The sequence below is a fragment of the Cyprinus carpio genome, chromosome B1 (genome assembly GCF_018340385.1).
Source record: "Cyprinus carpio isolate SPL01 chromosome B1, ASM1834038v1, whole genome shotgun sequence".
Classification (NCBI taxonomy): Eukaryota; Metazoa; Chordata; class Actinopteri; order Cypriniformes; family Cyprinidae; genus Cyprinus; species Cyprinus carpio.
In genome coordinates this window covers 30,748,226-30,775,247 of record NC_056597.1, presented here as the reverse complement: position 1 = coordinate 30,775,247, position 27,022 = coordinate 30,748,226, and the positions used below count along the sequence as shown (strand labels likewise).

General features: G+C 44.9%; 1 pseudogene; it reads right to left on the bottom strand.

The window, feature by feature from the left end:
- Positions 1–22,958: 22,958 nt before the first annotated feature.
- Positions 22,959–27,022, bottom strand: part of LOC122135790 — a 6,896-nt pseudogene continuing 2,832 nt past the window's right edge.

The following is a 27,022-nucleotide window of genomic DNA, read 5'->3' as shown; positions in this document are numbered from 1 at the left end:
AACCTTTTGCATGAAGGCCGTTTAAGGGTAGGGAAAAGGGCGGTGGGCATGTGTGAACGCGAGATTTCTCCCCAACACACTGTCTGTGTGTGTGTAGTGAAACGGGAACGAAACAGTTTGGGAAGAGGGCCGTCCCCCCCACCCCGCTGCAAAAGGCCCTTCGGCTTGGGCGGGGGCCCTCATCGTGCCCTTTCTGGTGTCCGGCCACTCGCGTTTTTAAATTTCGGTCGTCCGGGGGAAACTTCGGGTTTACAAACAAACCCCTTTTCACAAAAGAGGACTTATCAAATGTTATCGATCGAAAAGCCCGGACCTACGGGGGGAGAAGAAAATTTTCTGCAGAGCAATTTACAGCAAAAGATTTTTTTCATAACTGGGGAATTTAAAAACTTTTTGAAGGGGGAATGTTTTCCCCTTTTTTCCGTGGGAAGCCTCGGGAAACAGTGCTTTGAAATTCGTGCAGATAAAAGGTAAAACCATGGTCCAATAGTAAAAAGGGTTTTAGGTGAAAAAGGAAAAGTTCAAAAAAATAATAAAAAACTGTTTTAAAAAACGAAAAAAAATAAACCCAAACTAAAAAAAAAAATTTAAAAATTTTGGAAAACAAAAAACATTTTTAAAACGGAAAACCTTGGGAAAAATTTTTATTAATCCGTTGAACAAACTTCCGGGGTTTTTCTGTCAAAAAAAAACCCCTTTTTGACATTTTTAAACATTTGAAACAAAAAATTAAAACAAAAAAGGGTTTATCTTTAGAAATTTGGGCTCTTTAAGTACTTTTTCGCTATTGATTTAATTTTTTTAAATTTTTTAAAAAATTTAAATAAAAATTTTTTTTTTCAAAACCCTTTTTGGGGCAGAAAAGGGTTTGGGGGGGGGGGTTTTTAGGTCGGGGGGGTTTGGTCAGTCCCTTTAAAGACCCTTTTTGAAGCCTTTATCGGATCCGTTCCTCCCTTTTCTGAGGTTAAACGACGCTCCCTGCCCAAGGGGGAAACACACACACCACACACACAAAACCACCACACACCCCACACACTCTTACATACACACAAAACCCCCCCAAACACACCCACCACACACACACCCTCTCAAACACACACAACACACACACACACACACAACACCCACCCTAAAACCCAAAAACCCCAACCCACACACACACACACCACACACACACACACACACACCTCATACACAAAACACCCAACACACACCACACACACCCCTCATAACCCACCACACCCCCTAAATACCACACACACACACACCAAAACCACACTCTCAAAAACACACACCCCACACACAAAAAAAACCACAAAACCTCCATAAAACAAAAAAACCCACACCTCTCATACCACACCCACCACACACCACACATGACAGCTACGGGGAAACAGCTGATTTAAAGAGGGGGTTTTTTTTTAAAAAAAAAAATTGGGGGCCCCCTTAAAAAAAAAAACAAATTTTGGGAATAAATTGTTTTTTTTCAAAAAGGGAAGTACACTCATTTTTAGAGGGGGCGGCAGCGGTTGTTTTTCGGGGCCCTGCTGCAGTTGGGCCCCACTGAAAATTTCATGGAAAAAGACCAGGGGGGGTCTGTTTTGGGTCCATGATCCTGCAGGGGTGACGCTGGGCACAAGTTTTCAAACTAAAATTACACTCGCGTGTTGGGGTTTTTTTGTTTTCCCCCTAAAGTCGAAGGCCAGGTCGTGGCCCCCAAGGGTGTGTGACCCCCACTATAACTTTGGCCATCGAGACCTGCCCCGTTGGGAAAAGGAACATTTACGTGTTAAACCCAAGAGCGCGGGACTTGGAATACTGGTTCGCCCCTGTGTTGTGTGCCCTCAAAAACCCCTCGGGGCCCCCAAACATCCCCCCGGTTTAACCCACCACTCCGTTCAGTTCAGAAAGAGAGGAGCTGAAATGAGTTTTGTCAGTCCCTGTGGTGTGTGTGGGGTGTGTGTGTGTGCCCGTGTGTGTTGTGGGGGCTGGGTTTTCCTGTGTGTGCCCTGTGTCGGTTGTGTCTGTGTGTGCCCTGTTCTGTGTTTTTTTGTGGTGTGTGTTTTTGTTGGGTCGGGTCGTGTTTTGTCTGTGTCTTTTGCTGTGTGTGGGTTTGTGGGTGTGTGTTTTTGGGGTTTTTCCGTGTGTGTCTGGGGTGTCTGGGTCTTTGTCTTTGTGGTCTGTGTCGGTATGTGGGTTGTTTTTTGGGTGGGTGGTTTTTTGGAGTTTTGGTGGGTTTTGTGTGTTTTTGTTTGTGTCTGTGTGTGTCTGGGTCTGTGTGTGTTTGTGTGTTTTGTGTGGGGAGCCCCTATGGGTGTGTGTTTGTGGTTGTGTTTGGAGTGTGTGGTGGGGGTGTGTTTTGTCTGTATGGGTGTGTGTGTGTTTTGGGGTGTTTTTTAAGGGGTTGGGTGGATTCCGTATGTGTGTGTGTGTGGTGTGTTTGTGTGTGTGTGTTTGTGGGTGGGTGTGTGTGTTTGTGGAGTCCAGTTGGGGGGTTTGGTGTGTGTGTGTGTTTGTGGGGGGTTTTGTGTGGGCCCCGTATGTGTTTTGTGGGTGTGGTGTTTGTTTTGGATCCATTGTGGGGGCCCGACCGTTTATGGGCGCCGATAAAAAGTTTTTTTTATTTTTTATCGGCATGGGCCCCTTTTCAAAACCGTTTTTGCCGTAAAACCATTTTTTTTTGAATGCGCGATCGGGCACTGACCCCAGCCACCTCAGCCCAGAGCGAAACCGCCTGTGCCTAGACAAGCCCCGCCCATCTTTCCGCTAAATTTGTTGGGAGTCCCCGGGCCTGGCCTAAATACGGCGGGAAAAATTTTTCCGCTCTCAAAACCGGGGAAAGCCCGGGAGCTGATTCAGTGATCTCATAAACCCCTCAAAAATTTTCTCCTCGAAGGGTTAAATGCTTAAACGTTCCTAATTTGCAATAAATCACACACTGAATTGAAACACCCAAAATATATCTTTATGATGAAAAAAGCCCCTTCATTTTATTATACTTTTAATTTCCCCCGGTTTCAATGTCCGTCATTGCATGATATGTTTTAAAAAGGGGGTTTTTCATCACATCTTTGGCTGAAAGGTAAAACCAAAAACCTACTTCTCTCACCTTTTTGGCAACTTTAACGTTGAAATTGTGAATAAATTATAAACCCCAATAATTCTTTCACGTCCCCGGGGGTTTTTTTTGGGGGTTTGTTTTTCACAAGTTTCCCCGAACACGCCCTTTCCCGGGTTAGGGCTCTTAGTAAAAAAAAAGGGCGCATATTTGGAAAAAAAATTGCTTTATTTCAAACCCAGGGTTGCAAAAAAATTTACAAAACCAATTTCGAAAAACCTTTTACCCCTTTTGGGAAGAGCTAAAAGGGCATCAAGCCGACTCGGGGACGCCCTGACGCACGCGGCTCCCTTTTCCCTTTGTTTTGTTTCTCCGGGGGCCGCGCTCTCCCTTTGCTAATAACCGGGGTCGATTTCCCGGGGGGGGGTTTTCCCCCCCTTCTGGTCAAAGGGGCTCCCTGCCTCTGCGAAAAACTTTACCCCCTTTGGGGAAAAAAAAATCTTTAAAACCCCTCTGACTTCCAATCTGAATAAAATGATTCGCGATACCGATCCGTTTGAAGCCCCTTTGAAACGTGAACATTTGCGACGCAATTTTTTAACGTTCCCGGATTTTCAAAAAGCCCCGGGTTTGTTTTTTTTCCCCGCCCCCCTCGATGTAATTTGTTTTTTTGAAAAACCGGGGGAATTAAATCATTAAATTAATAGGCCTAACGTGGCTTAAAAGGGTTTTTATTAAACGGGAAAATCACCAAAATAAAATTTTCCCCGTCTTTTAAAAAAACTTTTCTTTAAAATCTTTCAAAAGCCCCCCCTCGTTTTTTCACAATCGCACCCTGCTAAAAACCCCCAAAAGGCTAATAACGAAAATTTGCAATAAAAATCACAAAGGGCCCTTTCTGGTGACGCTGTCCTGTATACTTCCTAGTTTTTATCGCCGTGATAAACATCCCAAAAAAAAAAAACAACCCCATTACAATATGGGTTGGGTGTGATTTTTAAAAGCAAATTTTGGGGTTTCCAAAAAAAATGCTAAAATAAAACACCACCCACACACACACCCCCACACACATATATATATATATTTTATATTTTAGAGAGAGAGAGAGGAGAGAAGAGAAAAGGGGAGATTTTATTTATTTTCCCTTTTTTTTTCATTTGTTGGGTGTTTAAATTTGCTTTAAATTTTCTTAGTTTTCAGAAGGGTCTGATGGTTCCCAGCACTTTTTTATGTTGTTGTTTTATTAAAATTAAAGGGGTTATTTTGAAAAGTTCTCAGAAATTTAAAAAGTTTTAAAATTTTTTTAAAAAGAGTCTTTGTCAAAGGGCCCTTTTTTTTCTTAAATTTTTACAAATTTTTTATTTTACACAGAAAACCCTACCCTTTTTAAAAAATCGTTATTCCCTTCCTTACGATAATCTATCGGCATCGGCCCCGAAAAAAGGGATATCGGCGATCCCTGTCCAGGGTTTGGTGTGGGGTTTGTGTTTTGAAGGGGGTGTGGTGTGTGTGTATTTCCCGTTTGTTTTGGGGGTGTGGTGTTGTGTTTGTGTTTGAGAGGGGTGTTGTGGGGTTTTTCTGGGGGTGTGTGTGTGTTTGTGTCTGAGAGGGGTGTGTGTTTGTTGTGTGGGTGGTGTGTTGTGTGTGTTTTTTGGGGGTGTGTTTTTTTTAGGTTTTTTTTGTGTGGGGTGTTTTAGGTTTTGTTTGTGTGGGTGGGGGGGTGGGGTTTTCTCTCTGAGGTCGAAGAGTTCACGGCCCCGGGTGGCAGGTCTCGGATGCCACCAAACGGGTAAATCAGTTGGGGAAAAGAATAGAAAATTTGATTCGGGGGAAAGAAATATTAAGTAAAAATGTAAAGTTTCCAAAATTTCTCCAGTATTCACACTGATGCTGTTTAGTGATGCTTGCACGCGACAACCCCCCCCATGCAGCACCCAAAATTTGGGAGAGGAAAAAATATTATTATGAACCCCTGGTTTGGGGTAAAGTGTGTGTGTGTGTGTGTTTCCCGGGGGTGGTTCGGCCGCGTTTCCCCTCGAAGGGGCAGCGGGGGACCCGGGGGATTTGATTTCCGTCCTGGGGAACCCGGGGAGCAACTCCCGGCTTTTGTATAGCACCGTGAGTCAGCCACTCTGATTTTGGCCCCAGACAGGGCTGGGCTGTCCCTGATTTGGGTGAGCTCAGGGGCCGTTGTGTTTTTGGTTGCTAGGGGGAGCTGTGACTGGTGGAATGAAAGGGGTTACCCCCGGCGACGGGCGGGCCCCCGGGGGGCGCCGGTCTTACTTTATTCTTCCTTCTTAAGCGATATTGGACGTGGATGGGTCTGGTGATGTAACCTGGCAAACATGTACACACACACACACACACACACACACTCACACACACACACACACACACACACACTCAAACACACACACACACACTCTGCAGTGTTGCAGTGGTGTGTTGATGTGCTTGTGTTGTTTCAGAGCACTGGAACCCAAGAGACAGGAACCCATCATACGGTCAGACTGAGGAACCTGCTGTCCAAACTGCCCCCGCCCCAAACCTGCCACGCTCACCGGTAGTAACACACACACCACACACACACACACTCACTCACGAAAGTCACTGATTGATCAATCCAGTGTCATGAAGTAACAGACATTAACTCTTTCCCCGCCAGCAGTTTTTATTTTTTGAAGGTGCCCGCCACCGCCAGCATTTTTGATCATGTTCACAAGTTTAATGGCACCCAGAATATCTGAACATGCACTGTGTCCAAACAAAGAACAGAACCTTTGCTTTTGACATTTCATTCTGCAAAATTTGGCAGATTTGATTTAAATGCTGTTTAACGTTTGATAATTGCATTATTTTACATATGCATCTGTTTGTATAAGTGATCGCTTTTTTTTTTTTTGCCATTCCACCATGTATTGATCCAGACAATCAGTATTTTTGACACAACAACACTGGATCTACTAGATTTTCACCACGAGTGTTATACTAAATTATGATTGCAATTGTTTTTTTCTTGATTATGTATCAATATGGTAAAAATTAAAATGATAATTATTATTATTATTTTTATTACTATTATTAGGGCCCACCAAGGTGCAGGGCCCTATTGATCCCCTAAGGATTATTATTATTATTTTTGACTATCCGGGGCTCTTTGGGGCCCTTAACATGCTCCAGACCTCTTGAAGATTTGCGCTCACGGTGGAATCTGCGGTCATTAGGACTCTACGGCGCCCCCTGGAACACTGTCTGAAAACTTGATGTGTAGCTCACACATACTTGCATGTATTCATATGAAACTCGGTACACTGCACTGCATGTCATAGGCTCCGCCCAACAGGAAGTGGGCTAGTCAGGGCTGTGTAATAAGCACATGCTCTGGAATTTGATATACTCCTCTCATGCTTTCCAATCGATCGCCACCAAACTCTGTTAGCATGGCCTCAAGACACTGGGGATGCTACATTGCAAAGGGGGATTTTGATATCTGAACGGTTGGGCCGTGGCGAGGGGCAAATTATGGTGAGAAATGAGAAACAGGAAGTGCCTAATAACTGTTGCATCATTGTCTGATTTTGATGAAACTAAAGCGGCTTGTTGCTGTATGAGGTCGATCACATAGATGTGACTGTTATGACTGAAAGTTAAAAGCCCCACCAACTGGCAGCAGGTAGTTTTCATTTTCAGATTTTGCATGTTCTATTATTCAAAACAATATATTCTCTGGGCCATGAAATGTTAGTAAAAATCATCAAAAAATGCTGGCGTGACTGGCAATTTTTTAAAAACGCTGGTGAGGAAAGAGCTAATGTTAAACATTGAAAAATTAAAAGGTATTTAAGGAAAATAAGGTATTTTTTTAACACACAACTGTAAAAATTACAAAGCTTTTATTTTTCGGACCAGGGAGCTCTTAACCATTTTTTTCTGTTACAACAGACAGTTAATAAATTGCTATTTCAAATTTGGGAGATGGAAACACCCTGAAGGTCGCTGCTTGTGCATAAATACTCTGAAACACACAGCGCATGGACAGGTGCTGTCTATAATTAGCCACGTCCTCAAAAGATTATTTATGTCATTAATCCATTCAAAAGGGCAAACCTTGTATATTTATTCCATTCATTCAACACAGGACTGATATAATTTCAAAAATGTTTATTTCTTTTAATTTTGAGATTATAACTGAAAACTAAGGAAAATACCCAATTCAGTATCGCCGAAAATTCGGAAGCTAACTTTAATACCACTACAAAGAAAGGAAAAAAAAAAAAAATTTTTTTTTAGAAATCTTGGCACCAACTGAAAAGTATGAAAGATGAAAAGTATAAGCATGTACAGCACTCAATACTTAGTTGGGATCCGTGGCCTGAATTCTTGCAGCAATGCGGCGTGGCATGGAGTCGATCAGTCTGTGGCACTGCTCAGGTTGTTATGAGAGCCCAGGTTGCTCTGATAGTGGCCTTCAGCTCTTATTCTGCATTCTTGGGTCCTGGCATATCGCATCTTCCTCTTCACAAATACCCCATAGATTTTCTATGGGGTTAAGGTCAGGCGAGTTTGCTGGCAATTAAGAACAGGGATACCAATGATCCTTAAACCAGCTAACTGGTAGTTGTGGCACTGTGTGCAGGTGCCAAAGTCCTGTTGGAAAATGAATCTGCCATCTCTATAAAGGTAGGTCAGCAGAAGGAAGCATGACGTGCTCGAAAACTTCCTTGGCAATATCGGCTCTGCGTTTGACCTTGGACCTCAGCAAAACACAGTGGACCAACACCGAGCAGCATGACATGGCACCGACCGCAAACCATCACCTGACTGTGGAAACTTTACCACTGGACCTCAAGGCAACGCTGGAGGGTTGTGCCCTCTCCTCTCTTCCGCCAGACCTCTGGGACCCTGGGATAATCCAAAGGAACTGGCAAAAACTTTACTTTCATCAGAGAACATAACTTTGGACCACTCAGCATGGCTCCAAACAAAATAATCGAGTAAGGGCCATTGGCTCCTATAAGAAAAAAACTTAGGAGCCAAATAATTTTTAGGTGCCACAGCATACAAACCGTGTTTTAGTTATATTTTACGATTGGTTATTATTTATGTATTTATTTACATTTTAACATTGCAATACTTGTCATGTGTTTGTAATCCTTTGCATTTCTCCCACTACATCTATTTTTCTTTGACTCTTATCAGCATTTTAATTCATCTTGTAGATGAACTGGGAAAATAAGGTTCACTTAAAGTAGGGAAACTAAATGGTCTTTTCCAGCTTGAAAATTCTAACAGTCACAAGAAGAAAACGTCATTCAAACAGAATCTGTACCCGTATCATGGAGCATAAGCGCACATGGCCCACTGAGTGTAGCTTGGGCTCCTCATCAGAGCTGGTGTCTACGTGGTGGCCAGGGGTGGCACCTGGCACCCCCACGTCAAAATGGCTGGAACACACCCCAGTTGCCCACCCCCAACGATGTTCGTGCGATAGACTTGTTTTTAGTAAATTTTTCTCACTGCATCTGCAAGTGGCGGGTCCTGGCATGTGTAGCTGCACTAGGGACGCTTTCCTTTCTCCTCTTTAATGATTTAATTTTTTAGGCAGGCTGTCTATAGCGTGATATTTGGACATATTCAAAGCGCATAAATTTTACGTGATCCCCCCCATGTAAAGCGGCGTGAGCACGAATCTCCACTGCAAGGTGCTTTCCTGCACTCACACAAACATGGATGTGTGCTTTTAAATTGATAAATTGTTGTCTTTCTATGAATTGGCTCTGCTTTTGCTCAGAGATTACGTGTATGCTCAACCGTCTTGGTATCACTGAAGACTAGAAGCGCTTTTTCTCTAATTCAAGAGGAGGAGATAGGGCTTTATCTCATTAAGTGCAAGCAAGACTGATACTAGTCAGCCTTCTCTACTTTATTTTAGTTACGTTGCTTAAATTATAAATATGCATTTACTTCATTGTGTTTTAATTACGTGCATTGTATTTTGTTGTTTTGTGTATATAGAGTTTTGCAATAAAAGCGTATTAACCAGGTTCCAGAAAATAAGCACTGAGGGTGCTTCGAAAATATTGGTGCGGGTGGCTCTAGTCGGAATGCCCATTGTAACATATTTTATCCCGTCTATTCGCTTTGGCCATCATTGTGGTCACTTCACTGCTACCTCTCGAGAGTGAAGCCCACATAAATATTGCAGATGTCCAATTCCCGAAACTTTTGCAACGCTTGTGTGGTGGCTGCGAAAAACATAAGTTCTCCATTTTAAATGTATCCTAGGGACTAGAAAGCTTGCAAAGAGATGGCTCAATTACCACAAAAAACCTTTACGTGCTCTTTGTTTAGTGATTGTTATACACGATGTATTTTAACATACATCGTGCCGCAATACCATAACCCCACGCATTAAAGAACACAGGACCAAGATCTGTTAGAAGAAAGCCATATGAGTAATTAGTATAAAGCGAGAATTGGTAACGATATTGCCAATATCCACACAGCTTGACAGCTTTACCTGGTCTAGATTTGTTTCAAGTTTTGTGCACGAAATAGACGCTGTATTTTCTGCACGTCCCATACCTCCGGTCTTCCGTCATTTAATCTCGCGATGCACGCGGAGCTAGCTGCGGTTTAATCAGACTGTGTGCGGCAGCAACTGATGTCGCGGCAGAGGAAGCGGGGACTGCCTGCATCCACTTACAACTTTGATGCGCATCCGTCCTAGTTAAATACGTGAACTAACCAAAAGATTTGATTCGGCAAAACAAGTAGGAAAAAGGGCATTACATCCAAATGTTTTAAGTTATAACATGTAAATATATAACCAGAAGCAATAACACTCGTGCTGAATTCTGGCTGAAATGCGTCTCTGTCGGTGCAGTCCCTCGGGATCGGCTGAGGAAGATAATGGGCCCCTAGCCGCAGCCGCCTCTACAAATACAATTTCTGGCTGACAGAACGGCATGTTTCTATCTATGGGCCGCCCCCCTAGCGGCTGAAATGCTGTTTGTACATGCGGCAGGTCCACACCTCGTGGTAGTTGTGTTGTATTAAATCTTCGGCCCGAGTTACGTGTAAAATCACAGGTACAGGGGGCGGGCTGCTAATGACGCAAATCATCCGCCTGCGAAAACATTGTTAGCGGTAAATCCTGAGGAGCTTATCGGCGGGTAGCCGCCAATGGCCGACCTCAGCAAAAAAACCGTCACAGTCCGCAAATTAAATAGTTATGGTCGCACAATGCGACGGTTTTTAGTCGCGTTGGCCGCCATGCTCAGCAGCAGGCCAGTGCTTTTTTGAATCGAGACGCTTCTGACGCTGTCTGCGTTGGTCAAGAGTGGCTTGACACAAGGATGTGCGACAGCTGAAACCCATGTCTTGCCTACGTCTGTGTGTAGTGGTTCTTGAAGCACTGAATCCAGCTGCAGTCCACTCTTTGTGAATCTCCCCCCACATTTTTGAATGGGTTTTGTTTCACAATCCTCCTCCAGGGTGGCGGTTATCCCTATGGCTTGTACAACTTTTTTCTACCAATCTTTTCTTCCCCTTCGCCTCTCTATTAATGTGCTTGGACACAGAGCTCTGTGAACACGCCAGCCTCTTTTGCAGTGACCTTTTGTGTCTTGCCCTCCTTGTGCAAGGGGTGTTAATGGTCGTCTTTTTGGACAACTGTCAAGTCAGCAGTCCTTCCCCATGATTGTGTAGCCTAAGGCAGAACTAGACTGAGAGACAATTTAAAGGCCTTTGCAGTTGTTTTGAGTTAATTAGGGCTGATTAGAGTGTGGCACCAGTTGTCTTCAAATATTGAACCTTTCCACAATATTCTAATTTTCTGAGATACTGAATTTGGGATTTTCCTTAGTTGTCAGTTATAATCATCAAAATTAAAAGAAATAAACATTTGAAATATAATCAGTCTGTGGGTAATGAATGAATATAATATACAAGTTCACTTTTTTTTTTGAATGGAAATTAAGTGAAATAAATCAACTTTTTTGTGATATTCTAATTATATGACCAGGGCATGTATATAATTAATACAGTTTAATGTAATTTCATCTTCAGCCGGTATGATTTATAATAACAGAGTGGGCGTTTTGGCGATTTTGCATTCTTCCGAACCAGTTTTTTTCAAAGCAGTCAGAAACATAAGATTGGTGTTTATAGCAGATTATATGACCCCGTTGGATAATAGTGGGCTAATTAAGGGTTCCTCTGGTAGATCCGCACGCGTTCTCAGAGCGGCGTGAAGGTTGCGCCCCCCTGCTGTCCTGGAGGGAGGAGGGTGCGCACCAGCTCAGAAAGCCGTCCAGCAGGAACCAGGGATGCTGGCCGCGGAGACGAAACCGTCAAATCGCAAGAGAGAGAAGAAGGAGCGCCACTCAACCCGCCCGCAAGGAAGTAAGAATGAGTTCAGTAAATGTTAACAAGACATTATCGCTGAAACAGTTTGTGAAGTCAATTGATTATAAAATGTGTGTGTGGTGTGTGTGTGTGTGTGGGTGTGTGTGTCAGTGCGTTCCGAGCAGAAGATCAGGATAAGGATGAGACGGGACCGACGCGCTCATCCTGCAGATGACCAGACCGAGAAGTCACCTGGACACACATGGATGACAGCCTGCTGAGGCTGTGGCCGCGTCGCCAGCCACGTCCCTCAACCGCCAAGGTACATCAAAACACACACACAACACACACACTCACAGCGAGACACTCTCTCACAAACACACACACACAGAGACACTCGCTCAACACACACACACACACACACCACACACACACATACTCAAGTAAAGTAATCTGATTATGTAACTTGTGTTATATTGTGGTACCCCAAACACTGGTAGTGCACACCACACTGTGTTGTGGTGTGGTGTGTTGGTGTGTGTGTGTGTGTGCAGCGGAAGAGGCCGTGTCGGGCCCTGGACGGTGGGTGCGTGGCGTGCTGCACGCTTGAGTTTGAGTATCTCTGTATAAAACATCGCTGTCTGTCGGCCGACTGACGGCACGCTACATCATGAAGAACCCACAGACCTGACCTGAAAACTACAGTGTGTGTGCGCACAACACACTCAACACACACACACAAACACACACCACACACACACACAACGATCGCATGTCACAGACTTATGCGTGTTTCATGTAGTTCATAGTCAATTATAAGACACCACAGATGCTGTCTGACCTCAGAGTAATCAAAAGCAGGCCAGTTTTATCGAGAATCTCGGCTTGTGGTCTTCAGGATTTGTCTGGCTGAGATGTATCAGGATAAAGAGCTGATGGCCAAATTCATGACCGAACTGGGAGACATAAGGATGTGAAGGGTGAGAGACACCGCGTGGTCTGTCTTCATTGATACCTGGAAAAAAAAGCTTCTTTCATCATGTTAATCCAAATTTAGTTTTAGAAATTACAAAGATTCTAATGTGTTTTTTCCACCCCCATGAAGATGGCCAGAGACGCTGGCTTAGCCTTAATAAAACAGTAGGAGGATATACGAATCTTACTTTGGAATCACATTGTGTAGTGTGGTGTGTGTGTGTGTGTGTGTGTGTGTGTGGGTTCCAGGTGTGCTGTTGGAGGCGTATAAGGATGTTTCTTCTTCGTGCTCTGAGGTCCAAAGTTCAGCAACAGCTTACGGCTCCAGTGATGGCCCATCAGAAAGACAACAGAGAGAGCTCTTCAACAAGGATCAACCCAAAAACACACACACACAACACACACACACACACACACCACACACATACTCAGTACACACCCAACAAAAACTATTTTTAATAAACACTGAACACTCTTCGCTGTGGAAGTCCTGTCCAGTCTAAATGTGTGGTGTGTGTGTTGTGGTGTGGTGTGCTGCGGTAATACAGGGTTTAAGGTGTGTTGCGATCGTAGACGGATCAACTGACAACGTTCTATAAAGACCTCATGCACGAGTTGTGTGTGTGTGTGTGCACTAAATTTATTTTAATATAATACAAAATGTGAATGAGTGAACGGTGTTTGGTGTCGCGTGCTGCTGGGTTTTATTTTGCATGAGGAGATGTTAATGTTTTTTTCAGACACTAGTTTCATCATTGGTGTATTGGTGTGTAACGGCGGTGTGTGGTGGGGTGTGTTGTTGTGTGTGTGTGTGTTGGTGTGTGTGTGGTGTGTGTGTTTGGTGGTGTTTGCATGCAGGAGGACATTAATGTTCTGGTGCTTGTTTAATTTTGATTCAGAGCACACAAGTGTCAACCCACCACCCCCAAACGCCCAGATTGAAGAAAACGACAGGCCTTTCCAGGTACACAAACACAACACACACACAAACACACGTGTGTAGTTGATACAGTGTTCTCGTGGTCCACCTTGATCATGTCAGTGTCGCTGTGTGTCAGACGTTCTGTCTGTCACGCGCGATACAGGGGGGCAGGAGGTTTTGTCTCATCAGGCCTTCCAGACGTGTCCCGTAATATCAGTGCGCTAAGTGAACCGCCGGCGGCCCACGTACGTCTACGGCATGCATGAGAAGTGCCAACGCGCTGCCCTTCATGCCCATGGTCTAACCAGCTTCTCACCGCAACTACTACAAGTAACACGCACCCACCGCACAGAGTCTAGAGTCAGGTTCCAGGCGGACCTGCAGTGGGCTCATGTTCAGCTCTGTCCTACGCAGGATCATCACCTGGCGTTTCCCACCGCACCCTTCTCTAAAAGAGGCCTTCGATCTTCTGAACGGCGTTTGTGTGAGTCCGGGCCGCAGCGACAAGACTCAACAAAGGGCCTTTCTCCTTCCAGAAGGAAGCCTGAGACGCAGGGCGCTCAGCCTCAGCCTGCGAGGTAAGAGGACCCGAGCGCGGGTCATGCGCCAGTTCCCCATGGACGCCTCCGGGGGGGGGCGCCAGCGCCGGCTGCCGAACCCTCATGACCCTGGGGCTGCTGTCTGTGGACGTCAGAGCATCCCGCCGCAGATCGGTGGGGTGGACAGCACGATGAGGGACAGCGGAGTGGTCAAGAGTTAGGATACGTACGGGTTACAAACACGCTGATATACTCGCTGAGGACTCATATCTGTGCTAAACCACGTGTGTGGCTGTTTCATCCTCATCTAAAGCCACTGGAGGAGGAACATGAAGAGGAGGGGGAGGAAAGTCGAGGAGGAAGAGGGAGGCTGGAGGTCAAACCACTCAGGGCGTCTCACACTAATTACCTGGCTGATGATGGGATATTTAACACCCTGTCCCGGAGCTCCCAGTACCACACAACGCCAAACCGCACGACAGCATCATGGTCCAACACCTGCAACTCCCACCCTGCGGCTGAGAACAGGACGCCCCGCACACCCACTGTGCTATGCAGCGGCGGTCAGTGCACACACAACAAACACACCCCCCCCCCCCCACACACCCACACAACACCATGTTTTCAGCAGCAGCGTTCCCCGTGCACAAACACACACAACACAAACCACAAACCCAGTTCAAGCAAGCAGCTGTCAGTTGACACACACACAACACACACAAAGCCACACACACACTGTTCAGCAGCAGCGGTCAGTGCACACACACACACACACACACTCACCACACACTGTTCAGCAGCAGCGGTCAGTGCTCACACACACACACACACACACACTGTTCAGCAGCAGCGGTCAGTGCTCACACCACCACACACACACACACACTGTTCAGCAGCAGCGGTCAGTGCTTCACACCCACCACACTGTTTCAGACAGCAGCGGTCGGGATGCTCACCACACACACACAAACACACACACACACACACACACACACACACACACACACACACACTGTTCAGCAGCAGCGGTCAGTACACACACACACACACACACACACACTCACACAACACACACTGTTCAGCAGCGGCGGTCCGGTGCACACACCACACACACACACTGTCCAGCAGGCAGCGGTCAGTACACACACACACACACACGCCACACACACACACTGTTTCAGCAGGCAGCGGTCAGTGCACACACACACACACCACACACACACACTGTTCAGCAGCAGCGGTCCGATACACACACGCACACACACACACACACTGTTCAGCAGCAGCGGTCAATACACACACACACACACACACACACACACACACTGTTCCAGCGGCGGCAGTCAGTGCACACACACACACACACACACACACACTGTTCAGCAGCAGCGGGTCCGTTCACACACACACACACACACACACACACACACACACACACACACACACTGTTCAGCAGCAGCGGTCCGTTCACACACACACACAGCACACACCACACACACACACACAAACACACACACACACACACACTGTTCAGCAGCAGCGGTCCGTTTTCACACACACACACACACACACACACACACACACACACACACACTGTTCAGCAGCAGCGGTCTGTTCACACACACACACACACACACACACACACACACACTGTTCAGCAGCAGCGGTCTGTTCACACACACACACACACACACACACACAAACACACACACACACACACACTGTTCAGCAGCAGCGGTCCGTTTCTCACACACACACACACACACACACACACACACACACACACACACACACACACACACTGTTCAGCAGCAGCGGTCAGCGCCTACCTACACACACTGTTCAGCAGCTTGGCGGTCGGTGCTCACCTTACTATATGCAATCTTCATGAAATACCTTCCAAACGCTATGCAAATTACACACACACACACACACACACCGCACACACACACACTGTTCAGCAGCAGCAGCGGTCAGCGCTGAACACACACCACACACACACACACACACACACTGTTCAGCAGCGGTCAGAGCGCACACACACACACACACACACACACACACACACACTGTTCAGCAGCAGCGGTCAGCGCACACACACACACACACACACACACACACACACACACACTGTTCAGCAGCAGCGGTCTGTTCACACACACACACACACACACACACACACACACACACACACACACTGTTCAGCAGCAGCGGTCTGTTCACACACACACACACACACACACACACACACACACACACGTCCATACTCATGGTGTTTCTCATTGAGTGTGTGTGTGTGTGTGGTGTAGCTGGTTGTGTCTGAGCTTGGTGTCTGTGCTCTGTTTCGTCTCTCCCGCTGTTCTTCCCAACACGCATGTATCCTTCGGCTCCCCGTCGATCTGCAGCTGTTCCTGGCGCGCTGTGTGGCGTGCTGGGATACAGGCGCCAGAATGTGCAGGCGGTAGCGAGGAGGATCGGCGCGCCGTGGAGGAGGGGGGCGGAGTTTGGCGTTGACAGGCAGGAGACCTCTGCGAGCGCTTCTTACACCTGGACCTGCCTGAGGATGGGCGGAGCAGAACACTCCTGCAGTACATACAGGTGAGAGAGAGACGAACCAGTGATGAGAGAGCGTTCCCCGAGGGTTCAGCTGACCTGAGAGTGTGTGTGTGTGCAGGATCTGGTGGACGGGGAGCAGCTGGTGGAGGCGGGCGCTCTCTCCCAGAGGCTGGTGTGTGCAGAGGCCGCGTCTCATTGGCTGTTTACAGAGCAGGTGTGGGGAGTGTGCAGATGCAGCTGGCTTCCTTCCCCAACGAGAAGCCCCACCCTCGACTCCGCCCACGACACACCCCCACCTGCTAAGAGGCGGCCGTTAGGAATCAGAACTACAGGAGTCAGTCTCTGAGGATCCCGTCTCCACAGACACAGCTGTCAATCAGACTGTTGCCATGGGACCTGTTTTCCACAGACACAGCTGAAAATCGGTCCCATGGAGATTGATGCTGAGGAGGTGGGTTTGCTATGGAGGAGGGCGGTCCATAAAGATGAATGGAGGCTCAGAAGGCAGCATATGTCCAGATGTCAGATGACAAAGGCCCCGCCTCCTCTCAGATGAAAGGTGTGTGTTTGGGCTCTGAGGTGTTTTGACTCTGGTTCGTGGTGTGTGTGTGTGTGTGTGTTGATGTTTCTGTTGTTGTTTCAGACGGAGCTGAAGGAGCTGCTGATCAGGACACACAGTGAGTCACCAAACGATTCACAAGATCTCGGGATGCTCGGTTCTGATGGAGCTTTCTCAGAAGAAGATAGTCGTCAAGTTGGGTTAAACTCACCGGCCACTGCATGGGAGAAACTGTCGTATTTCGAGTGATTGGGGGGGAAATTTTTTTTCATACAAGAGTATTGCGCTGTGTGTGTGTGTGTGTGTGTGTGTCGGCCAGCGGGTCGGGTGTGGTCGTCAGCCGGCCGTGGCGTTGTTGGTGGACGGCCGTCAACGGCCCGTGGTGTAAAGGCATGCTGGAAGTCTTGCTGCTGCACTCATGTCCGCACGGCGCTGCTGGAGTCCAGCTGCGCAGCACTACAGTCAGGTGTTGCTGAAGCTGTGTGGTGGTGCTGGAGCTGCGGCAGGGACCTACACCCTACACCACCCTCATTCATTTCAGTCCACAGCACCAAAATAGTTCTTTTTCACCAGCGTCCAAAATCACAAAAATCTAACGCTAGCCTAAAATAATTAATAATCAAAATAAAACCCAAGGGGGCGGGGGCCCCTTTTCAACCTGTTGAGACAAGGTAAAACAGTAAACGATTAAATAAGAAACTAAATTACGTACAAAGAATTAATAAGAAAAAATGCTATTTACACTGTCCTATATAGTATATATTTCTTCTTTTTAAAGTAATAAAAACTGATGTTAGTGTAGAGCAGAGGAGAGATTTTTCTCTCTGTTGTTTGATCAACATTGAATGACAGAACAGCAGGAATATTAGGCTGCTGTCCTTTTTTAAAGAGCTTCCTGGATTCAGTTACACAGTTACCGTGTGGTCTTTCTCAGCTGTTTCGACTTTTCATGCTTGCGACCTGTTGTGTGTTACGAGGGGATACTTGCAAAGGACGGGTATTTTATAGCGAGAGCAGTTCTGTTTTCTGCTGAGTGCCTTTCAGCGCTGCTTTAAATCACTTGTCATTCTAAACCGCAATGCTTAATGTGTGCAGGCGATACGGTTTCATGCAATTGCAGCATTTACCCTGATCCTGTGTCTCTGGTAGTGTCTTGATCATCACTGCCATGCTTCTCACAGAAGTTGTGTGTGTGTGTGCTTGTGTGTGTGTGTGTGTGTGTGGTCAGGTCCTGGTGGATGTGGGGCTGCGTGAGGAAGCGCTACACCGTCCAGAAGCACAAACCGTCGCCTCTTCTCGAAGCCCAGAGTGCCGCAGGTCGAAGGTCCAGGCCGAGGTCAGCCTGAGGGACGCTGGGACGGTGTTTTACGAGCCGACGGTGGACTGCTGTGCTCAGGACTGGCGCGGGTCTTTCCTCACGAGCTCAACTGGAACAAATGGGTGCAGCTGTGTCTGCGCTCTTGAGGCTGATCGTGTTTCAGTTAAACATGTTTTCTGAGCAGCCAGCTGTTGTATGTGTTTTTTATATTTTGATAAACCAATGAGGAAAATCGGGGGCTTTTTTGGGTTTCTTTGGGGAAAACTGTGAACGTTACAGAGGGAAGAGGATCTGAAGCAGCAGCTCGAAAACAGCTTGGAGAAAATAGTTGTGGTGCCGTACTCCCACTGGGCAACTGGTTTACTTGTAGGACATTTCTGGGACGATTAATCCACGCCCCCATCTGTTTATAAAGTTAATTTTCTTTTAAAACTTGTGTTTCATTCTTAACTAATAAATAGCAAGAGCTGTGAACATATAACTCGTGTCAAGTAGTGTTTGACCAGGACACGACACACATCAGATTACATTTCTGCAGACTTCAATCTCTTAAATCAAATTGTAATTTCTCGAGATGTTCATATCATTTCTCACAGCTTAAGTCTCATTTCTTCTGGTTCTCCGTCACAAAGCAAACCCCTAAACAATGATTCTTCTTCATGTCAGCTTGAAACATGAATCATGGACAAAGATCCATTAAGAGTCACGAAATATGTATTTTTAGTGATTAGAGAAAAAACAACAACAAGTCTCTACAACCTAAGTGGCTTCAGGGTGAGGTAAAACACAAAGTCTAATTTTTCATTTTTGGGTGAAACTAACTCTTTGATGTTTAATTTTTATTCGTTTGCTTCTACTAGTTCCATTACATCTGCAACAATACAGATAAGTTTTGCATTCATGACTTGTCAAAACAAATCCCCGTTCACACTTACACAGAAGATTGCTGTATTATTAATGTCAGGCCAGTAGGGTGCGATCAGCGTTGCCAGCATTTTCACAAACAAAACCCGCCCAATGTACTCAAACACTAGCCCTATCGAGGGTCCCCTGGTAGCAGTGTTACAGAAGACCCAACTTGCCCTTTGAACACTCGTTACCAAAAGTTTTCCGGCCCCCAAAATGCCATCATCCGTGTTAATACCGTCCAAATACTGAAAACGTGTTCTGTTTTTAGTTGCAAAACTTCTTCGGTGTAGCACGCGCTGAGCCATGCACATGCATCGAGAGACTCCGCCCACACACTGTTCTGATTGGCTGTGGTTTGCAATAGATTTTTGTTGGTTTCATGGAAATACAAACAGAAACGTGAGAGGACTGAGGACGCTTCACCTTTCTCCAGGTGTTCCTCTCTGCTTCCACACTCAGGTTTCCCTGCCCTCTGAGAATCAACCATCAGCTGCAGGAAGTCCACTCGCTTCTACAGGAAGTGAAAAAACGTGCTCTGGTGACAGTTTCATTTGAAGGCTCACGTCCGTCTGTCTATTCGTGTGAAGTGTTTGTCGTACCTTCTTGTGGTCCTTGGCCACTCTTTCAGACTCTTATTCTTATTAAATTTTTGAAAAACAGGATGTTTGCAAAGTACGTTAGCTTTTTAAAAACCTGTAGCTGGACGATCAACACGATGCTGTTCGACTCTCACACTAATAAATCCGTAAATTCTCATCGATGCCACAGCATTGAGCAGCGCATGGCTGTCAAAACCACCAATTCAAGATGAAATGGGATAACCTGTCACAAAGTGGCAATGTGTTCTCGCTTTTGTGTTTTTACTTACTTTTATTTTTATTAATTTGGTATGATTAAGTTTGGGGGGGAAAAATTATGTGTTAAATGAGTAATACATATATATATATTTATTCTATATATTTGATCAAACGGCGAGGTGAGTGGAATGATTCAGTGACTCGTTCACACAAGCTAGTCTATGTTTTCTGAATGTGTCAGAAATGAAACGATTCATTGACTGGTTCTCTAAGACCAAGCGCCACCTACAGGTGCTTTAGTTTCATATTTAGAGTGTATCATTTTAATTTTTAATCAATTTGTAGTTCAAATATTCAATTTAAACAAAGCCAATAACCCTTTATTTATAATTTTTCATGCAATGTTGTTGGAATCAAAATGTTTCTCTCTAAAGCTACTTGTTTGTAATGTCTATTCAATGCTTTGCTCTCCTCACTGGGTGATTAATGGGCTATTAATTTAGATAAATGAAATTACTGTGGTCACTGTTGTAATTATGGCAGCCCACAGAGATTTCTGCCGTGTTCTGTTGAGACGTTACCAATGATCAGGAAAGAGAGGGCTGCTGAACAGGTCAAACTAGCAGCAGTTTTTTCTTGAGCGTTGACAACACAAATGGGTCTTTAGGGTTGTTGAGGAAGGCGAGGTCGACACTGAACGCCGTGCTGGTCACCACATTCCAGACTGTACCGCCCGAAGAAACCCGAAACACATGCAGGACCACAGAGAGCTATTGTCATCTGATATATTCTCTAGTAAAAGTGAATGTTTCTCCACTAATATTATCAGGTCTAGTATAGGTTATTATAGGTGCATTTGTAAGGCATTTGACAAACCTTTGGCCTGTACTTTAACAGTCGATATTATTGCAGCTCTGTTCTTAGCTATTCAGAGTCCCAGTAGTGGCCTATGTTATATTATGGTAAGACCTCACCGCTTTAATATCCACGCGCTTCTCCTCGCGTCCGCGTGTCCCCCCAAAGTATCAAACCAGAATGTGGGAGTGAGTCTTACAATGATGCCAAAAACTCTAGAGCGAGGAACGACAGTAATATCATCATCATCATCAGTGTTCACTCAAACCTCGTTCATCACCCACAGGTAAACAACGGTATATTTTAATACAAGTCCAACACACACATCCTTCAGCATGAGCATTTCCAGCATGAATCATTCTGTCTCGAGTTCAAACGGAGTCCATTTTAATCTCATGGAACTGAATTTTCCACTGTGGTACTGAATCCCTTTGTACCGCAAGCATAGTATTACTGCCTTGCAAGTTCTTGCTTCCATAAGAGATATTAACTACAGCTATAACACGTTGCTTAGCAACTGCACCCACCCCAGGGACAAACGGATAAAGAGAAGATAAACCCTCTCAATAAAAATAAATTTCACCTAATGTGTATCACTTGCTCTGACAGCTCAGCATGAAACGACTCTGTATCGTGAGTCTGAACTCTTATTCTATGCCAATTTTAGTAAAACAAATGTTATGCCAAAAATCTGGTATGCTAATACAAGGTGTATGTACTAAATATTCATGTTACCTTATATGTAAAATTATTCAGTTTCATGTCCATTGTTTTAATTCATACATATATCTCCTCTGGAAATTTCAATTCACATAGCAGATTTCTTGTGGATTTTATGACGAAACAACTAGAACTAGTTCAGTCATGAACAGATGGTCACAAACACAGTAGGGAAGCAGAGCCATGTTTCAGCGGAAAGAACAAGACTGTACTCATGGTCCGCTCTCCGGGACCTCAGATAAGGGTGGGACGAATACACTGGCAGCAAGCACACTGAGTTCAGCACTTTAGTCTGGGACGTCTCCATATTTACACATAATACCCAGTGTAGATAGAGCCTCACAAACACATTCTCACCCCTGCTGATACACACTCAAATCACGTGAGCTGAACGAGATGAACTCATTGATCCCACCGACGAAACACACATCACATGACTGTTTAAGATCTGAGTTTGTCCTTGTCAGCTGTGAAAGAGCTGCATCTGATCTGATCTGAAGATGTGTGTGTTGTGACTCTGCTCCGTTCTAGAGTCTGTAATGTTAGTTTGCAGCTCCAGACAGAGACGTCACTGAGCTGCGTATATTTCATTTCTGTAACCTCAAGTGTGTAACTGAATCAGAATGTGGCAAATTCAAAGTGCTGCTGGAGTTTTATTAGCTCAAAGGAGTGTGTTTTATAGATGCTGGTGTTGGATTATGGTCCATCTTTCCTGAAATCCTCAGCTGCTGCCTTCTGTTACTCAGTGACTGATAGCGATGGAGTTGTACTGTGTATACGTCTCAGAGGTTTGACCCACACATCAGGTCATCATGTCAGTATCCTGCAGAAGGAGTTTGAGCAGCTCCATAACAACAACATGTTATCCTCGACTAAAACATACTGTAACAGCTTAAGAAAAATTTTGGACTAATTTTGTATTTTGGGGGATTTATTTCCCACTTTGTTGTTTTAGTGTAGTGTTCCTGGTCCAAAAAGACCATCCTAAAATAAAATAGCTTATAAATCGCTCATTATGGTATATTATCACAAAATATTGGATTCCAATCTTTTATTAATTTGTGGATTATTAGTAGAAATTTTACATAAAATATGAAGAAATGCACTGTTTATAACAGTATTGCACTTTAATGTTTAACAAAGAAGTTTGTTTTGAGATGTTTTATCTTGTACAAAATGGCACAAAGTCACACTTGTGTTCATGATCAAAAAGATTTAATCCAATATTTGGTGATAATACAGCGTAATTTTCTCTTTGTACGCTGAATTATTATTTAAACTCTGTATGACTGTGTAAACAGGCACCAGAGTCTCTTTAAACAAAGCCACATTTCAAGCAAATCCCGTAATGTAAGGTTGTGTTGTACAGTGAATACAGTCAGAGACATCACACACGTCAGATACATATCTGCAGACTTTAATTGATTTGATACATTTCATTTCATATTTCCATTTCATTTCTTTCAAGGTTAACCTCATCTAATCTGTTTTCTCAATCATCACAAAGTAAAACCTCTAAATATAAATCTCATGGCATCATTATTTCCACTCTCAGAAAGTCCCAGATGACAGCAGAACCTGTCCAGTCTCTCAGTCCGAGTCTGAAAGACCCAGAGAATCCTCCTCTTCACTGAAGACTAGAGACTACATCTATTCTTTTATTTTAAAAGACCAATCAAACCTCCTCCTCGGACTGAAAGAGAAGCACGCTGCTGACGAATGCTGGTTCAGGAGCTGCTCAACGATGTGTTGTTGTTACAGGTATCTTCTGAGAGGGAAACCTTCCGAGGCTTGAGCTTGAGTTTGATGGGCTCTTTGGGAGCAAGGAAACCGCTGATGCTGAGCTCCAGAGAACCTGTGAAGAGCAAGAGAAGGTGAGCGTGAGTGAAGGACTGCAGTCCTCCTGTGAGACCGAGTGGAGGATCCGTCTGCTCACCTGAGTCTGGTCACACACAGAGACGTCGAACCTCTGCAGGATCTCCACGATGGCCAGCTTCATGGTCACCTGAGCGAACCTCATCCCGATGCAGTTCCTGGGCCCCAGACCGAAGGCATGTACATGTAGGGGTTGATCGACTCCTTGTTGTCTTTAGTGAACCTGGAATGAAGCAGAAGCAGTTACTCTGAAGAGATGCTGGGTTTCAGTGTGAACTCAGGTCTGTGTTTATCTGGCTCTAGTTCTCTACAGCGCTGTGTTTCGTGGTTCCTGACCTCTGGGGTTTGAAGCTCTCCGGGTCGCTCCAGTAATCCGGGTCTCTGTGGGGGGCGTATGTGGGGATCATCACCACCATGTCTTTCTGGACGAGGAGACCGTTGATGTCCACTGTTTTCTTACAGACCCGCTCGAGTCGACCAGCGACGGGAACAGCCGCAGAGACTCGTTCAGCGCCGCGTCCAGATACTCCATGTTCATGACGCCTTCATAGTCCACCGGAGCCTTCAACACAGTTCAGAGCTTAACCTCTCAAACTCTTCTCACGTACAGATTCACTCAGTTCTCCGAGCTCTACCTTATTAGGGAAGGTCTGGTCGATCTCCTCCTGCAGTTTCTTCAGTGCCTCTGGGTTGGTTGCCAGATTGAAGAAGAAGGACAGAGTGCTGCTGCTGGTCTCACCCGCGAAGATGAAGATCATGGACTGCGAGAGGATCTCGTGGTCGCTCAGACCTGCACAGGACACCATGTGAGGAACGTTTCTTCAAATACAGTACAAAGATCTTAACTCTCTGAGATGCTTCAACCTTTTTCGTGTGTTCCTCGCTGCTTCCATGCTCATTTTCCCTTCTGTCTGAGAATAAACCATTAGCTGCAGGAAGTCCACTCGCTTCTGCTGGAAGATGCACAGCGATTATATTTACACTCATGCATTTGGCAGATGCTTCTATCAATTATAATGAATTCCCTGGGAACTGAACCCATGACTTTGGAGTTGAAGGCTCACGTCCGTCTGTCTATTCGTGTGAAGTGTTTGTCGTACCTTCTTGTGAGGGTTATTTTTGTATGTGTGTTGGTGTAATCAGTCACAGATGTTATCTTCTTCAGATAATCCATTTTGTCCAGGACAGGGGTGATGAAAGGAAATAAAGCTGGGAAGAAATCGAAAAAGGGGCACAACATTTCTACACTCACCTGTTGAACTGACAGGACTAGTTGAGCTGTTTACCGGTGAACAGGAACAGAGGGTTCAGGAAGTCAAACTTCAACATTTTCTTGATGTTGGACACAAATGGGTCTTTAGGGTTGTTGAGGGAGTCGATGTCGACGCTGACGCCGTGCTGGTCACCACATCCATACTGTACGCCCCGAAGAACCTGAAAACATGCAGACCACGAGAGCTATTGTCATCTGATAAACATATAAACCCATATCTCTATAAATAGTGAATGTTTTCCATTAATATTATCATATATAGGTTTTATAGGTTATTGTAAGGCATTTTGAACACCTTTGGCCTGTAATTACAGTGATATTATTGCAGCTCTGTTCTTATCTATTCAGATAACAGTAGGCCATATGTGATATTATGTAAGAATCCTCTTTAATATCCACAGCTTCTCCTCGCGTCGCTGTTTTTCCCCCCCGATTATCAACCCCGAATGTGGGAGTGAGTCTTCATGATGCCAAACATCTAGTGCGAGGGAACGACAGTATATCATCATCATCATCATTGTCAACTCAAACCATCTTCATCACACACCGGGTAACAGTTATATTTTAATACAATCAAACACACACATCCTCAGCATGAGCATTTCAGCATGAATCATTCTGTAGTTCAAACGAGTCATTTTATCTCATGAACTGAATTCATGTTGTACTGAATCTTTGTACCGCAGCATAGTATTACTGCCTTCAAGTTCTGCTTCAGATAAGAGATATTAACTACAGCTATAACACTTGTTAGCCTGAGAATGAACACGGATAAAGAAGATAAATCATCAATAAATCCTAATGTGTATCACTTGCTCTGAGCAGCTCAGCATGAACGACTCTGTATCTTGAGCTGAAATCTTGCCATACTGTAACGTAATCACTAGAGATATTAACTGTTAGAGGACTATTAAAGCATGAGAAGGATACAGATAAAGATAACAGAATGAGCATGAATGAAGTATAATGTGAATCATTTGCTCAGTTCAGCTCCAGTCTGGGTTTCCTCTCTCAGATGACTGACGGTTTATCTGTGGCATTATGAACAGAAGAGGACATGTATGGTGAGTGGCTCCAGACTTACACACCTCCTTTAACCTCCCGCTGGTGAAGGAGGGAGAGAGGACGCTGCGGATCCTTCTCCAGTCGTCGTCTTCAACGATGGACACGTGCGTCGTACAGCGGCCCGTTCCAGACGGAAGTCCTAACGTTTCAGAAGACCCAGATGAAACCACAACAAAAACACAAACACGACAAACATTCCAGTCATGCAGATTTATTATTATTAGAACTGAAAGAATCTCATTTTCCTGCTCAAGTCCCTCTGTATTTTATAGAGCCCCAAAGTGGACACGGTGATTTAAAACAATGCTTAAAAACCTTCGCATTTTCTTACTTTGGACAAAAAAAAACCTTTTTTTTTTTTCCACCCGCGGTCCATACCCACCCTTTGGGGAATCAACATATTTGTGAGGCTGTTTTAAATTTTAGAAGAAGATGATTTACCCTTTTGTTGGGAAAGAGGTACATTCTTTTTAACCCGGGGGTTTTTTTATGATGGACGGTCCTGACGCACAGAACAGGCGCCTCGCATCGAATCTGCCAAAACACAAACAATATTAAAAAAAATTCAGAAAAACATTTAGTTCTTATAAACATGACTTCACCAGAGTTTGAACCGTTTATTGACGTTTATTGTCTAAGACCATACGTGCTCTTTTTTCATCAGACTTGAAGCTTTTTCCCGACTCATAAAAACCGGTAAACCTTTAAACTATTTGCATATGTTTCGACTGGCGTTTATCTGAATCTTCTGTTTTTTTTGGTCAGATGTTCGAATTATTCTTTGGGCGGACTGGGCTTTTTATCTTCTCAAAACCACCCCCAGACCGTCCTTCTTAAAAACTCCACACGAAGTTTGAACCCCTGAAAATGACAGATGTGTTCCATTTTGAGACGAAACCCAAAAAGTCACAAAAAACCTGCGAGAGGCTATGAAGCTGAAATACAACACCGACACATCACATTCCTTCAATAAAGCGACGGATCGAAAATGAACTGACGAGAACAGGGGATCATCAACACCAAATGTTGCCCAAAACTCAGTTTAAAACAAAATTTAACTCATGCGCTTTGAAACTATAACTCACCCCCTTATTTCCGCATGGTTCCGAAAAACGGCAGGGTTTTTGGGCCCCCGGGTGCCAAACTTCTGAAGGGACCATGGGCCGGTCCTACAAAATGAAATCAAACCAAGAAAAAATTTTTTAGACGTATTATGACATTAAAAGCAGCAGATTTGCACATTTCTTTTGTG